The 17,886-nt window shown below is 39.4% G+C and overlaps 1 protein-coding gene across 1 annotated transcript in view; it reads right to left on the bottom strand.

The window, feature by feature from the left end:
- The window catches only part of FAM19A1 (family with sequence similarity 19 member A1, C-C motif chemokine like), a 518,748-nt gene that overhangs the window by 268,385 nt on the left and 232,477 nt on the right, over window positions 1-17,886 (bottom strand). The window lies entirely within an intron of this gene.

The following is a 17,886-nucleotide window of genomic DNA, read 5'->3' on the forward strand; positions in this document are numbered from 1 at the left end:
CTTACTATATATATATATATATACACACACTTACTATATATAAGTACATATACTTATATATACATTACTATGTATATATAGTATACATACTTATATATACACTTTCTCTCTCTCTCTCTCTCTCTATATATATATATATATATATATATATATAAGCTTCCCTGATGGCTCAGACAGTAAAGAATTTGCCTGCAATCTAGGAGACCTGGTTTTGATCCCTGGGTTGGGACGATCCCCTGGAGGAAGGCATGGCAACCCACCCCAGTATTCTTGCCCGGAGAATACCCATAGACAGAGGAGCCTGGCAGGCTATATATAGCCCACGTGTTTGCAAAGAGTCAGACATGGCTGAGCAACTAAGCGTGCACATGAGCACCTAAGTGTGCACATGAGCACGCATGCACACACACACACAAATATAAATAAATAAATATATACACACACACACACATACACATGTAAGTGTGTGAGTAAACGCTGATATTGAAATTGACAGACGAAATTCAGGTAGCTGTTACCCAAGTATTTCCCCCATGCTCAGCACCTGAACTTTAACACTTTGCAAACTGTGAAGTATTTGCTAGCAACACCTTGTTTGTAATAGATATCAGAATATGATACTTATTCTCTTTATTGAAAAGCCTTTCAATCTCTCTCTTTTTGTGTGTGTGTGTGTGCGTGTGTGTGCATGTCTTTTTTTTTTTTTTTTTTTTGGAATCTATCTCTCTTGACCAAGTTCTTTAAAGGAATTTATCACTTTGACACACTTTTGGATCTTGAAAATATCAGTTGTGTTTCTTGCCCCACAATTCATTCATTCTTTTTTTCTTTTTTTGAAACAATAGCCCAGTCTTACTGGGAAAATAATCTTTGTCCCATTCTTAGTGACATGCTTTATGTGACCAAGCTCTGGACAGTTAGAGGGAAATAATTTCATATCCTCAACCACATAATTTGTTCAGAGATGAGCCTGTGACAAAGCCAGGCTTACAAAATTGAACTCTGGACTTCTATGGGTCCTCCTGGGAAGCAGGAGTTCCGTGATTCACTGAAATTTTATGACCTCATGGGAAACAGATCTTGATTGGCTAATGGCCATCCTTGCCACTGTGCGGAGAGAGGATTCCTGAAACTGAAGCCAACACAAGAGATGGTGATGGACAGGGAAGACTGGTCTGCTGCGGTCCATGGGGTCTCAAAGAGGGGGAGCCACTGAACTGAAGTGAACTGAGACCCCCAGGTAATTCAGAGGCTCATTCAAAATGAGAATAGGCTTGTCTGGAACATGTGGTCTAAGTGTGGTCCTTGGACCAGTGTCATCAACATAAACGGGAGACATGAGGGCTGTCTTCCTCATTAGGAATGAGGAATAAAGGAGGGGAGGCAAGGATGGAGGGATGGAGAGAAGGATAGAGGGAGGAAAGAAGGGAGAGAAGGAAGCAGGGAAGGAACTTCCTGGTAAGAAAGGGAAGGAAGGCAGAAATATCTCCACTGGCTGGCAACTCTGATGTGCCTGATGTAACAGGATATTGGAATTAATGCTAGTTCAGTCAAGCAAGGCAGCTTAGTGTAATGAGTTAGTGTCAGCCACTCTGAAAGTTTACATCTTTTTTAATTATCATGATTACCCAACTGACTGGTTTCTTTCAAACGGAGGAAAAGTGCAGGGAACAAGTGAGTTTAGGCCCTATAGCATGTCGTAAGGAAAGCAGATTGGAAACATCAATCAGTCAAGAAGTGGATATTTTTAAGTTTCTAGAAGAAAACCAAAGGGCTTCCTTTGACCCTTCTCTCCTGGGGTCAGGGTGTCTGGCCTCTCCCTCTTCTTCATCCATTATCTTCTTTTCTATTGCTTTCACCTTTCATTTCCTTCACTGTATTTTCTCCCAGTGGTGAAAAATGATGATAATGTCCATGAAAGAGAGGTCAAATATCACAGGAAGAGAATACCTCAAGGACTCATATTTAGCTGACAATTGAACTGCCTGCCCACCCCTCCACTTCTCAGCACCCACAGTGCATTGAGTCAGGGGGCCAAGCATTTTTGGGTCTCTGGTTTGGATCTGCTAACCCTTAAAATGTCAAACTTTAGGCAACACGTGAAAATATATCTTCATTGAAACTGAAATGGTGCTCTCTCTCATCTTCTATCTTGACCTGGCTTGTCCTTTTATTTTTTTTTTTAAACAATATTATCTTTTGGAGCCAAAACTTTAGATATCTTTTCACAATAAGGAGGATTCATAATGGCAGTCAAATACCTAAGAACTTTATTTTTGGAGCTGGTGTTATAAAAGAGAGGGACAGAACGATTCTCAAAATATGCCTCACCTTTTAACACCTTTTCAACAGAGTCTGAAAATTCCAACACAAAGAGAAAATAAAATGAATTGTCTGGACTGCCAATGGCAAAGGACTACAGCTCTTTTAATGAGCTCATGACTATGAACAACTCCAAAACTAAGTCCTCTTTGCCAGTTCATATCCATAGCATCATCTAGCAACCTTAATAATATCTGTCAATTGTCTAACAGAGATTTATTGAGTGCTAGTGGTATTCTCATTGTTTTCTTATGTGAGGAAAGGAGTCACAGAAAAAGCACTCAGAATTATAAAAGGCAGACTTGAAAAGTTACACAGAATAATGTAAGGCTTAGAGCTCCCCACCCCACCCCTTAAATATTAAAAATGAAATCTTTCAAACAACATGCGCAGGATAGGACAAAATTTACAGAACTCAACAGAGCAATCTTGACAGAATCAATTATCTTTTCAGGCAGGAAAGTCCACACACATATATATACTCTACAAACTCACTTAAGTCAAGGCTGTGATAGAGAGCTTTCCATCCCTAGGTGGGGTCATTCCTGTGACCACCAGGTCCACAGGCGCTAAGATTCCACAGCTGCACTTCAAGGTTTGACTTCATACGTAATTTTCTGTGTAACTTGCATGAGCTACTTGAGGTTTTCAAGCTTGGTTTCCTTGCAGTATGGGTTCAGAAGATTTCACCTACATGTTCTGATGGAAAACTTTACATCAAGGGGTGGGAATAAATTTGGATAACTGAGAACAGAGATTCAGCTTTGTCTTGCTAAAGTATCCCCTGGGAACAAGGACCATTTGCATGCAGGAAGTCTAACAGTGGAAAATCTATTTGTACTGGAACCCAAAACCCCCTGCTCCTTGAGCAAGATTCACAGGAGAAACTCGACTACATTAATCCAAGGAAGCCTCTTTTGCTTGACTGAGCCCAAGAGTGGATGTGCCTCATTAAATACCAGTCAGGCAGGCCATGTAGCTTCAAATTATGGTAACAAGCCAATTAAAATCACACACTTATTCCTGGGAGCTGGGCAGCAGTCCCTGGAGAGGAAGGTTCTGGAAGGCAGAACCACAGCCAAACACAGGCAGCCAGATTCTTTGGCATTCCTTTCCCCACTCTGCGCAACCCCACGCATCTGGGAATTGCACTTTTCTTAGCTCTTGCCAGGGACCCCTTTCTCTGCCTTCTGGAATGTCCCAGGCTCCCATTCCACATAAAATAGTTTGCAGCCCTACTAGAAGTGCAGTTCTAGAAATGCAGAATTTCAAACCTGAAACAAATCTTGGTAAAGAGAGAATAACAATATTGTGTACACCGGAGAGGCAAAAATTAAGCAAGTTTCTGTTTGTGAAAGCTCTCTATAAACCATAAAAAGCAAACCAAATGTCAGATCATTAATGATGACATGAAAGTGGGACACAGAGTTATCAATACTTAAGGTAACTTAGGTTTACTTTAAGGTCAAGACAGTAGTTCTATGTCTTATTTAACTCTCAACTTTGCATATCATGTGATATATATCTCTTCAATTAAAGGCTTTTGTTTTGAAATATCTCAACCTCATTCTTCTAAGTCAAAGATCAAAATTCCTTCTCCACCAACTGCAGGGACAACATCATTACAGAGTATAAAAGTTTAAGCATCAACCTGGCTGTAAATTAAATTGCACTATGGAAAAATGTGGCATTCCACTTCTGTCTCAATTCAGTCCCAATGCTGACCACTTTTTAAAAATGCTGTCCTTATTGTAGATGCTTTCTTTCCCTGGTAGCTCAGATGCCAAAGAATCTGCCTGAAGTGAGGGAGACTTGGGTTCAATCTCTGGGTTGGGAAGATCCCCTGGAGAAGGAAATGGCAACTCACTCCAGTATCCTTGCCTGGAGAATCCCATGGATAGAGGAGCATGGCGGGTTATAGTCCATGGGGTCATGAAGAGTAGGATGGGACTGAGAGACTAACACTTTCACTTCTTTTCCTTAGGAAGGAAATGTTTTATGGCCTTAAGGGCAGCAGCCAGGCCCATGTAAAAAGAATAAGCATGTGATGACTGTGTCGGGGAGTCTAATCTAAGTATGCTTTCAATTTAGAAACTCAAGATGTTAGCATTCCACTTACTGTCTCATTTTTTTCTTCTCCATAACTTCTACTTTCAGGTATAAATGCTTTAACATGACATGCAAGAGCTGTGAAGTACCCTGGAGAAAAAGAGCCCAGTACTACTCAGGCCTGGCAGTTGCTTTACCCATGTCCCAGTCATGCAGACTAGACCTTTCCAGAGGGCTGAGTTAGCCACCCTGGCACTCAGCAGTGCTCATAGGCCATGGAAATGAAGAGACTTGGGTGTTAGGTGCCAGTTCCTTAACAAGCCTTGCAGAAACTCTCCTTCATACTGGCTGCAAAACTATGCTTTTCCGTTCATATGCTTTTTCTTGGGTCTGGAGATGAACTCAGTTAGTTCAAGCTTCACATAGCATCTCTGTCCTAGAAAACTTCCTCTCCCTAGAGGGAGAGATCAAAACATCTTTCAGAGACTTCAGAATTCATAGAAATTCCCACTGGGGGTGTAAACTGTGACGTGGCCAAAAAGTCAATTGTCCTGCTAGGATGCTTGGATGGCTAGCATAATCATCTTTAATTAAGGGATGGGTTACCCTTGATGATGGTGAGTCATTTTCACATAAAAGGACCTCTCAAATTAGGCTGATGTCGAAAGCAGCAGGGCCAGGGCCCCTTTGGAATACACAGCGAGAATGCCATGGTTAGAATTCCTAGCAAGAAATGATTAAGACAAAGAAAATGAAATCAACACATGTTAATAATGACTGAGGAAAATTAAACAGAGATCTAAGTGATCAGAGTCTCAGAAAGGGTTTTTGATGAGAGTCTTTTAAAAAGAGGTTCCAAGTTCAACAGAACTACAATGAGATGAAAATCAAAATTGGGATGACATAAATTATTCTAAATTGAACACAGTTCTTGCATTGCCAGCTAAACAGCATGTTAATTTCTTACTTCAATATTCTGTAAAAATGCCCCAATTTTCTGTGTACATTTTCATATAAATATGCTAATTTTATGTGGAGGAACCTATGCTAATATAGCAGATTTTAATAATTATCAAACTTGGCATCTTTTTTCCCAGCATTATTGACATATAATTGACAAATAGAATGGTAAGATATTTAAAATGTACACCATGATTTGATATATGTATAAATTGTGAAAGGACTCTCTCAAGTTATTTAAACACATCCATCACTGTACATATGTATCTCTTTTTGTGCATGTGAGAGAATATTTAAGTTCTACTTTTTCAGCACATTTCAAGTACACAATACAGTGTTATCAACTATGGTCTCCATGTTATATGGTAGATCCTCGGACGTTATTAATAACCTGCAGATTCCAACTCAATGAGTGTGGGTTGAGCCTGGAGTTTCTTAATTTCCAGAAAGCTCCCAGGTGCTGCTATTGGACTCTGTACCGCATGTGGAATGGAGAGATGCTAGGGTATCTTTGATAATATCTTCCGCAAAACATGCCCTACATGATGCTGGAGGTGAAGGCTTCCAAGGTTGGGCATAAATTTGTATAGTTTCTATATGATTTCAAAACCACATCAGCAGCAGCTGGCTTTTCTTGTGCCTTGGCATTAACTTTATCTGATATTTTAATTTGAAAATTTTCCTTGAACATGTGGATTCACCATGACAACCACTCTTAAACAAAATGACTAAAGTTATATAACAGTTTCTAATTATTCTGAAAAAAGTATTTTAAAGGAAGTTCTCCAGAGTAAATAGAAAGTTGATTACACATTTTCTGAAAGAGACAGAGAAAGTGGAGCATGGAAGAAACCTAGATGACTATCAGCAGATGAATGGATAAGAAAGCTGTGGTACATATACACAATGGACTATTACTCAGCCATTAAAAAGAATATATTTGAATCAGTTCCAATGAGGTGGATGAAACTGGAGCCTATTATACAGAGTGAAGTAAGCCAGAAAGAAAAACACCAATACAGTATACTAATGCTGCTGCTGCTGCTGCTAAGTCGCTTCAGTCGTGTCTGACTCTGTGTGACCCCAGAGAAGGCAGCCCACCAGGCTCCCCCATCCCTGGGATTCTCCAGGCAAGAACACTGGAGTGGGTTGCCATTTCTTTCTCCAATGCATGAAAGTGAAAAGTGAAAGTGAAGTCGCTCAGTCGTGTCCAACTCCTAGCGACCCCATGGACTGCAGCCTACCAGGCTCCTCTGTCCATGGGATTTTCCAGGCAAGAGTACTGGAGTGGGGTGCCATTGCCTTCTCTGAGATACTAATGCATATATATGGAATTTTGAAAGATGGTAACGATAACCCTGTATGTAAGACAGATGTATAGAACAGTCTTTTGGACTCTGTGGGAGAGGGCGAGGGTGGGATGATATGGGAGAATGGCATTGAAACATGTAAATTATCATATGTGAAATGAATTGCCAGTCCAGGTTCGATGCATGATACAGGGTGCTCGGGGCTGGTGCACTGGGATGACCCAGAGGGATGGGATGGGGAGGGAGGTAGGAGGGGGGCTCAGGATGGGGAACACATGTACACCTATGGCGGATTCAAGTCAATGTATGGCAAAACCAATACAATATTGTAAAGTAAAATAAATAAATAAATAAGCAGAAAAAAAAAGGAGTCAATGCCACCATACGATCCTTGATTAATCAAAACCGACATGTGACATCAATTTAAGTCATGTGTTGAAGATGGAAATACTTCAAGGATCAGAGAGAAGGAGAGCAGAGTGAGAGCACTCTTTGTGAGGAGAGACAAAGCTAGAGAGGGAAGCAGAAGCTTGGTGCTTCCTATTTATCCAAAGTCCAATTGACCAGGGGGATGGTGTGGTGTGGCAGAAAATCGTAAGAAATCACACAGGCTGCATTGTAGGAAACAGAGTAACAGGGGGGAGGAGGAGATGTAACTTTTGTGGCTACAACAAGAACTCAGGGGAGAGAAGGCAGCAGCAGAGGGAAGCAGGGGAAGTGAATGCACCAGTTGATAAACATAAATAGACACCAATCTCTTTCAGTCTTCTCTTCCCAAATCGCCTAGTCTGATTTATGTTATAATTAACCCTCTGGGCTTAAAACCCTACAGTTGAATTTGCTCTCCTCCTGTCCCACAGCTCCCAAATAACATTCTGCACAAAGTCAAGGCTGTCTCCATTAAACTGGACATAAGACTACGTATGTTAAACAATTAAAAAATCATTTTATAAATAGGATGCTCTACATGACACCCTTATCTCTTAGACACTTGAGACTTTTAGTAAAGAGTGCTACTCATCATCTCAACAAAGCAATTACTCTCCCTAAAAGACAGTAACAGCACATAAATAACACCACAGAGCAAGCCCTATTTTAAATGTGACTTTATACTACCATGTGAGAAGATAGGTACAATTATTATCCCCACTTTACAGAAGTGTAGATACAATCATGGGAAGGAACTTAATCAATGTCTTGATCTCACAGCCAGTCTATTTGCTCTGAACCAGTAGGATGTATCTCAGTGCTAATGGAATTTTAGTTCAAGAGAAACCCTGGCATTTCTCTGTGGCTAAAGGGAGACATTTTGAGGTGACAAAGTGTATTCAGAAAATGTGGGAACTGTTTAGTCAGTAAGCAGTATTACCTCCTGCCGGAAATCGTCCCTAGACTAAAAATTATCTTATTCTACTCCACACCTGGAAGGATTGTTGTAATATTCCAACTTAAAAGCCGTAGGAGTAGCCTTCTCATCTGATTTTAAACTATGATATTTGCAAAATGTTTTAATGCCATTTTGGGGCTTTGATAAATAGTATGTATTGTAGCAGAGATAGGGTTCTGAAAGAGAGCCATGTTAGTAAATAAAGTCATTTACAAAGTGATTCGTTAGACCCTTCTCTAGTAATTAAAAATATATTTGTTGAAACTGAAATCTGCATTTTTAAAACAGATTTAACTGCTGTTGTCAGCCAGAGAAAATGAACTAGTGTTTCAATTTCTATCAGCGTGCCTGTAGTCATTTACTTTGCAGACATATTAGACAAACACAAATCCCATGAAGCTCAGGAACCCTTAAAGAAATTGTTGTCCCTCACAAAACAAACTATAAAAACCTCTAGCATAGGTTTTCCATTTCTGTAGTGATTTCCTGTGCTGTAGCCACTGATTGTAGTAACCTCTAAATGGACCTATAGACAACAGTTAGCTTATGATATCAGAAGTAAAGTGGGATATACAGGTTTCTTTCCAGCTGGTATCACATTTAAGAAATAAAACTGGTGACTGCTGATTAAACTTCAAGACCTTGAAGTCCTCAATTCACAATTCTTTGGTACACTGAATAGTGGGCCAATATCCTTATCTATCTAGATTCCATGATTACCTGCATCAGAACCAAACCAATAAATGTAAATAGATTACATTTCTTTAAATTGGACACAAACCAGATTTGTAAAATATAGGTCTTTAGGACAAACCTAATAAATGAAAAACAATAATATTTAATAGACAGTTATTTGAGAACTACAGTATTCTCTTTATTCCTTCTTTACCTAGTCACACTTCTTGGATTGGATCATTCTACTTTAATAGCTTGGGGTTGTAGATGAATGAATATTCATGAATGAATATTCATCATCTGTTTCACTAGCACTTATTTATTTCTTTGTTGTTGTTGTTTTGCAAAATCATCTGTTTTGAGGTGTTATTTTTCCTATTGCAAATCAAAGATCTCTTGAGTGACAAGTAATTTATTACAAAGTTCATTTTCTCCTTATCTTTTCAATGGGGCCAAGTGGCTGTCACTTTCAGAGCTAGTTTTAACCAGAGTATCAAATTACCTCATCTATTTATTGTGCTATATAAGCTGGCACTGTGGGTTTGGTTTGCTTCCAGCAGGATTAATTGGGTTTTCTCTAGTTAATCAATTTCATTACTTCCTTCTTCCTGCATGGGATCATGACCTTTGATAGAGTCAGACATGAACATTCTAGAAGGTCACATTCAGAAAACTGGGACTTAATTGTGGCAGATCCAGTGCTAAAACCTAAGGTTGTTTGTGAAGTGAAATGAAGTCACTGAGTCGTGTCCAACTCTTTGTGACCCTACAGACCGTAGCCTACCAGGCTCCACCGTCCATGGGATTTTCCAGGCAAGAGTACTGGAGTGGGTTGCCATTTCCTTCTCCAGGAGATCTTCCCTACCCAGGGATTGAACCCAGGTCTCCCACATTGTAGGCATTCCTCCATAGAGGTAATAACTATCTATCACAAGATCTCTTTGGTTTCCACGGGGACAAATTCCAGCAGTAGTATTTATAAAGTGGTCTCAGTAATTATAGCTCACTCCACACCATGATGGCATATGGAAAAGTATTTCATTTCAGAGACTTGAGCAAAAAATGACACGTATTTTCCTTTCAGGTTTAAGTAATTCTTCTGTTTGACTGACTTTTAGGAAGCATTCTCTGACATTAGTGAAAAAGAATACTTCTGAACCTCCCACCCCCACTAACAAACATCTTGTTAGGTTCAATTTTGATATACGTAACTGGTTTTCACACTTTCCCAGTAACTAATTTCATCATCTCCATTATATAACCTATTATATGTTGAATTCTCATCCTTGGTCTTTTATCCATGTTGAAGACCAAGGCCAAACTCCAATGAAACTGATCCCCTGGTTATTTTTACAGATTTTCCAATTAGATTTCTTGCTTCTATAAGGTAGGAAGGAAATAAATCGTAACACAGTTGCCACATGATAATGACCTTCAATTTGGAAGTAGTGTTAACACAGTAATGACCTTCAGTCCACATCAACCTGTATTAGAAGGGGTGAAAAAGCCATTTCAAAGCTCTAACTGTGTTATTCATAACTGGCTGTTTCACTATTTCACTGATTAGACAGAAACCTGACCTTCTAACTTAGTTTTGTTAGCCAAGAAAAATGTCATGATAAACATTTCCCTCATGAGATTTCAGAAAATAAATTTTGTACTCTGTAACATTGGTGCCAACTACTGCCAGCAAGGTGAAACAAGACCCAATCGCCACCTGTCATACATCTTCATTAGGATGCTCCAATTTGATTAGAGGGATAAATCATCAATACGAGACAGTTAAATGCCAATGCAAAGGAAGAGATGAGTACACAATGGGTAGCACAAAAAATCCGAGTGAGAGGAATGCAGGGCAGTGAGAAACAAGCAGCTAGAGCAGCTGGTGAAGTCTTCATAAAGGGGAAAGATTGAAGAGTTTAAGAGATGGATAGAATTCAGTAATCATAGAAGACTGGATAGGCTATTTGAGATAGAAGATTAAGGCACACAAGAGTAGAGAGAGAGGATTGCAAAAGGTATGTTCAATTGCCAAGTGTACCAACTTTACTGATAAACAGCAGGAATTATAAACAGCAACTTATCGACTGCTTGCTATGACCATCATTGTTCTAAATGCTTGTGTATGTATTAATTAATTTAATCACACCAGAGATATGAGGTAGGTATCGTATTACCTATATTTTACAGGGCTGCTGCAGAAAGCTTAATTCACCAGTCAAGTTAGGAAGATTAGTAAGTCTTAAAGCTGGAATTTGAACCCAGGTAGTCCAGCTCCAGAAAGTACTTACAGCCACCATTCATAACTTTTGCCAAAATATATGAGAATGCTTCTAAGGATCAGACAGGCTACAAATGATGCCTGTGGGTGTCTGGCTATGGACACTGTGGAGAACTTGAGAGTTTATGGCCCATACAAAATTGGTGGGTGCTACTCAGTTTCAGCCTTGTGGGAATATGCCCCCACTGTGATTTATTTTTTTAAGAGAATTCAGTAACCTAATTTTGTATGCATTTTTTTTAAAAGACCGTATGTTCTAAATATAACCTGCCGATAGTGACCAATAAGAAATGTAAGGGAATAAGGAGGGGTGAGATTGAAAAGGTAGACTGGTACCAAATTGATGGGTATTCAGAAATCTTGAGAAGATAGAATACACACAGCTAAAGCTCTAATAGTACTAGGGCCAATGGGACAGGAAAGATACATCCTATGACTTTAATAAGGAACTAATAACTGATTCTGTGTTTGGAAGGGCAGAGTTGGTGAAAGTTAAGTAATAAGATAAGAAGTCAGTTGAGATTTTGAGTAAGGGGATATCAATAGAAGGAAGTAGTTAGTTTCAAGGGTTAAGCTTATTTATGAGGCAGTAACAGAGCATATAATTTATGAGGCAGTAACAGAGAATTATCTACTGAATAACTGAAAAGCAGCACTGCGATTATTAATGATTAAGGCTCAGGAATTGAATAGATCCCGTCCTGGCTCTGGGTTTCCCAAATGCGTAATATTAATGGGTTATTTAACATCTCTCTAGTTTCTGTTTCCTTGCAGGTAAATCATGTCATTCCCCTGCTGTTAATCATGTATGGCTTCTCTTTATCATCAAAAAGAAATACAGAGTGTTTACCTGGCCTAAGAGGTCCTGGGCTCCCAGCCCATGTCCCTCCTACCCACAGAGGTGTTGTTCTTTTCTTACAAACCCTGTCTCTGCCACAGGACCTTTGTACGTGATGGTTCCTCTGCCTGGAATACTTTCCATCCTGAGTTCACATCATGGCTCCATTTAGGTCTCTGCTCAAATATCATCTCTGTGGAGGTTTCTCCTCGTCCTTCACTTTCTTCCTCACCTTCCATTTACTGTCTTTCTTTCAATTAGAATGCACGTTTTCATTCACATTGCTATAGCCATAGTGCCTAGTGTGTGACCTGACATTCCATGAATATTCATTGATGTGTATGAGTGAATGGAAGGAAAATGCCAAAAAAGGGACGAATAGAAATCCTAACAGAGAAGTAGATGCCAGTTGAGTCGCTCAGTTGTTTCCGACTCTTTGTGACCCCACAGACTGCAGCACACCAGTCCTTCCTGTCCGTCACCAACTCCCGGAGTTTGCTCAAACTCATATCCATTGAGTCAGTGATGGATGTGAGTAGTAGGTAGAGTAGTATGTAAGTAGTATGTAGATTAAATGAAAGAACATGTGTAAAGCATTCGTCAAGTTTCCAGAGAAAAGAGTTTTTTAAAGTAGTTGAAAAGAATAGGAAATGACAAGATGGGGGCAGGGAACTGGACGCAAGCCCTGGAGCTTGGGGTCTAAGACTGTGAACAGATTTCTAGGCAGCTAAATCTGGATCTGCTGTCATCATCCAAGCTCTCAAGGGTCTATCCTCTGAATTTGGGGGGAGAATTTTGAATGTTGTTCAGTGAGAAGTGTATTAGCCACAGTGGTGTGCTGTTAGCCAATCATTTGTTTTGTTTTGCCTTCTTGCTTAAAGATAACCTACAAACTGCCACTTACTGCTGTTTTGCTGATAAATTAGAGATTTGGGGATAAAATAGTAATATTAAACTAAAAGCAATGAGAAATCCAAAGGAAGCAAATGTCATTTTTATCATATGCATTGTAGTTCTTTCAAAAATTACCATTACATTACCATAATAAGAGAAATTAAGTTCCTTTTCTGATTTTTATGTAATTATGCCCTTTATAAATAGTAATTGACTTGAACTAGTTCCTTGTCCTACAGGGTCAGGCTCCAGAGAAGAAGGAAATTGCTAGAAAAATGACTAAAAGGGTCACTTAGGCTTGCTCAATTTCACTAAAAATCTGCCTTTCTCCTTCAAATTCCCACTCAAGCAATTTTCATTTTGCCTTAGGGGCTGGTTGCCTGAAAAAGGAATAATAGGTGAGAACTTCAAAGTATGCAAGATGACTGAGTACATAAATGTTTTGCAAAGAAAACTAGTCTCTTGAAACTAGGAAATATCACTGGTTATTTCTCAGAAGGCTAGAAAGACAAGGTAAGCACAATCCTCGGATAAGCTAGGTAACAGGGGCCATGTTGAGCTAGGAGTAGTGTAGCTCCTGGTGAAGTTCCCAGTACCCTAATATTGAGCATCAGTGTATTTTATATGTTCTTGGAATACTCTAAGCAAGTATGTCTGATTAGTTCTAAGACCATTTCCAAACGAAGCTGAAATGCCTCAACAATCATTTCAGCCAGCCTATGATTACCCTCTGTCAGGCACCATGATAACCAACCTCTGCAGCAGGTATTGTTATTACCCACATTGGACAGATCAGCACTGAGATTTCTTAAGGGTAACACATCTGGCGGGTGGAGAAGTCTAAAGTAGAATCATTATACCAGACAGTGAGGCAGGAAATATGACTAGAGGTGATGAGAACGTACAGTTATTCACTGAAGTATTTTTTTCCATAGAATGCATTTCTTGTATGTTTTAACGTTAGTGAAACCACCTCAATATGCATCTTAATGGACTTGAGTTTGAGCAAGATCCGGGAGTTGGTGAAGGACAGGGAAGCCTGGTGTGCTGCCGTTAATGGGGTTGCAGAGAGTCGAACATGCTTGAGTGACTGAATAACAGCAACAATGTACATGTGGGAGAACTCCTCAAATATCCTGATTTAAAAGGAAGGTCCTCTCTGGTAGTGAAATCCACATAAGGAAGACAGAGTTAGGGACTAGGAGAGATCAAATCCTGATGACATCATCTAGTTCCTAGGTTTGGTTTTATTTCTGTATTATTTTACTCACTTGAGCTACTACATTTCTTTTGGTGCTTAAGCCAATTTCAATTGGGTTTTTGAAGACAGGTGGCTTGTGTGTGGGTTACTGTCTGACTAGTCATGCCAATTTTAAAAAGATGTTTACTTTGATGTCTCCTTTCAGTCATTTTATGAATTTTATTCTTTCAAAGTTTTTTCATTCTCATTCTTAATCTTTTCCCAATAATTTAATTTTATTTCTAGAAATGTTAAGCCTAAGGCGAATTGAAATCTCTTCTCTACTAATGATCTAAAGTTATATAACTTTATGAAGTGTTTCCACTTAATGGTTCTTATTAGGGTTTTGAATGAACAGAACTGGGAATTTCTTAGTTTTGTAAAATAAATAATCCTACCCTCTGACTTTACAAATAAATCTTTATGTGATATTTTCACTGCATAATTTTTGTTAGAAATTAATATAATGAATATGTTTAGTGTTAGAAATTAATATGATGAATCATTTTATTATAATCATCCATTAGAAGTCAGTTATGTTCTAAAGACTCACATCACCCTATGTTCAGTGTCCAGATCTTAAGATGATATTAAAAGATTAAAAAAAAACCTTTTTATTAGGGTATAGTTAATTTGCAATGTTGTGTTTGCTTCAGGTGTACAGCAAAATGAATCTGTTAAACAAATACGTATACCTACACTTTTTAAATTCTTTTCCCATATAGGCCATTGCAGAGTTTTGAGTAGAGTTCCTTATTAGTTATCTATTTATGTACAAACTTATCTATCTATATATAGTGGTGTGATTATATCAATTCAAATTTTCTAATTTATCCCTCCTCCCCTTAAAATGAGATTTTTCTCCCAACAGTTTTGCAACTCAATACTCCAGCATTACTCATCCGTAATTCTGCCCTTTAGCTAATAGTGGTTTGATACTCAAATTGGCTTCAGTTTATAAGGACTATAAACCACAGCCTGAAAATTTAAGTCACCTTTCCAAAGTTACTTACATTATTAATAAGGACAGAATTTCAACTCATTTCCACACAAATGAAGAGAAAGAGTGATCAGACTAGTTGATGCAGGTTTAGTACAGGACATTGCAGAGAGCTCAGAGCCTAAGATGCCCTGCAGACATTGATTTAATCATCTAATCAAGAGAGATAGTTTTTTTTTTTTTCCTCTTCCCATTCTGTGGTAAAGTCACAGCTATGTTACTATTTAAAAAAAAAAAATCATGCTTATGATATTCCTTTCTCCTATAGGGCTGCACTCAGATATTGGTTAAAAGGAACTTGTGAAAATGGAAAGAATTCAGAAAGTGCATATATAAATGGTGGAGGTGGGGAGAGAGTAAAACATATCCAACCTTACAGTTCTGCAGAACCTGGTCCCAGTGTATGTGGATCCTGACCAACCCATCACTGCCAGGCCCCTCAGCAAAAATCTAGAGAAAGAAGGATTTCAGATGGCTTCATGCAAAAAGCACTGTAAAACTGACAAAGTTCCAAATGCGGCCCCTCTTAGGAAGTCCTCTTCAGGACACCAGAGCTGGAAATAGGACAGATGTGAGCTCTGGTGATGCTTTGGGGAAAAGAAAAAAAAATCTGTGCATGTGACTTTGTTTGGTCTTTGTAGGTTTTTCTTTAAAAGCAGAAAAAATTAGAGAAGTTTTCGTAATAAGAGAAAGAATCTCTTCCAAAGAAAATATTCGGAAGAAAGAGATTTAGTGTCTGAGGGAACATTCTAGGTGGATTGTCTTCAGGACGATACATGACATATTTCTTTGTATTTCAAATCACACTCATTTTTCCAGGTCCAGGATAGGGAAAGGGAGGAAGGAGAGAGAACTTGTAGGGTAACTAGGGGGTCTTAATCAAGGCAATATCATAACTCGTGCTTATGGAGATTTATCATGTGCCAAGGCTATTGCTAATCATTTTATGTCATTTCATTTCATTCTCATGTCAACCTCATGAACAACCATTATCATATGGCACTTTCTTGGTGGAGAAACAGAGGCAAGAAGTTCAGTAAGCATCAGGGCCAGCATCTGAACCCAAGCAGCTCGATCCCATGTTCTCATCTTTATCATCCTTCTGAATACTCTGATTTACCCAATCTTGCCCCCATTTTACATACAGGAAAAATGAGACTGTGCCCATTTACAGCGTATTTTAATACAAGCATTAACACTAAGATATGAGCAGCAACAGAGCCATGGTTACTACTTCACTGTTATAACAGTGACAGTCCTCTTCAGAGTTGGGTGTGATGCTTTGCCATTTGGGAAATCCAGTCACTGTACAGTCCCATACATACATTTCATACTTTCAACAGAACAGTGAAGTCCGGAATCATTTCATCACTCTACAGACAGAATAATGAAACCATGGGAGGGAAATCTGACTGACTGAGATCACCCAGGACTGCTTTTTCTTGGTTTACTTTTTTTTCCCCAGGAAGATCAGGACTACTTGGGAAGCTTTTCTGGAGAGCATAGTGCAAGCAATAGATACCCAGGGAACTGGAACACTGCTTTAGGATGGAGCATGGAGTTCCAAGGCATATGTGGCTAGTTTTACTACCTTACAAGCTCTCCGTGCAGATGGGGAAATAGGAAATGAAATAGCTGACTGTGGGGAGTGTCTGATACTGTTGTTAACTCTGGAGATAGAGCAGGGAGCCAAATACATAGATCTCCTGTCCTCAGTGAGCTTCTTCTTCTTTTTTGAAAATTTATTTATTTTTTATCAGTGAGCTTCTGTTGCTGGAGACCGGTCTGTACCACAGTTAACTTTTACCCATGCCCGAGTCTTGCTTACTGCCCTAGATAAGCCCTTCCTATGGCTCCTGTAAAATAACCCCTAACTTATGTACTCTTGCTTCTGAAAGGCTAGCTCATACATATCACAAAACAAGGAAACAATAAAAGCTAACTCTCAAGGGTAAAGCATTTATTTTCTTTCTGATCCCCACCAGCAAGATGGAAGATTCAGAATGGGAGGCTACTCAAGGTCACACAACAAGTAATCAGTAGAGGAAGCAAAGCAACTCATCTTCTGATTTTTGTTTTATCCACAAGTTTTCCTATTTGCAACAGGTGACCAAGTACCAAATGTTTATGAACAAAAGGAGAACTATGATTAAAAACAATAACAACAAAAAAACCCTGCTAACCATCTTCCGGACAACATATGGCACTAGGTGACCCCTGTTGTTCATTCTGCTTTAATATGCAACCTCTAAGCAAGCCTCCATGAAGTGAAAAGTAGCACATCGGAAACGTATGTAAATTGAGGGTGTAACATGAAAATCACATAGAAATCATTACTATAGGTTTATGTCCAGAAAAATCATCTCTCAAGATTTTAAAAAAGAATTAGAGACTCAATGGGAGAAGGCAATGGCACCCCACTCCAGTACTCCTGCCTGGAAAATCCCATGGATGGAGGAGCCTGGAAGGCTGCCGTCCATGGGGTTGCTGAGGGTCGGACACGACTGAGCGACTTCCCTTTCACTTTTCACTTTCATGCATTGGAGAAGGAAATGGCAACCCACTCCAGTGTTCTTGCCTGGAGAATCCCAGGGATGGGGGAGCCTGGTGGGCTTCCATCTATGGGGTCACGCAGAGTCGGACACGACTGAAGCGACGCAGCAGCAGCAGCAGCAGCAGCAGCAGCAGCAGCAGCAGCAGCAGAGACTCAATAAATAGGGAAAGTCACCCTTAGCTGCATGACCTTCGTGGAGAAAGTAAATGGCTCTGGAAGACGTTCTGTTAAATTACAAACTGAATGAAAAGAGGCCAAAACATGTCAGATGCTCTGGCTGTTACTATTGGCATGTTGTTGCTGTTCAGCTGTTAAGTCATATCTGACTCTCTGTGACCCCATGCCTCTGTCCTTCACCATCTCCCAGTCAGCATAG

The sequence above is a fragment of the Capra hircus genome, chromosome 22 (genome assembly GCF_001704415.2).
Source record: "Capra hircus breed San Clemente chromosome 22, ASM170441v1, whole genome shotgun sequence".
In the NCBI taxonomy this organism is placed as follows: domain Eukaryota; kingdom Metazoa; phylum Chordata; class Mammalia; order Artiodactyla; family Bovidae; genus Capra; species Capra hircus.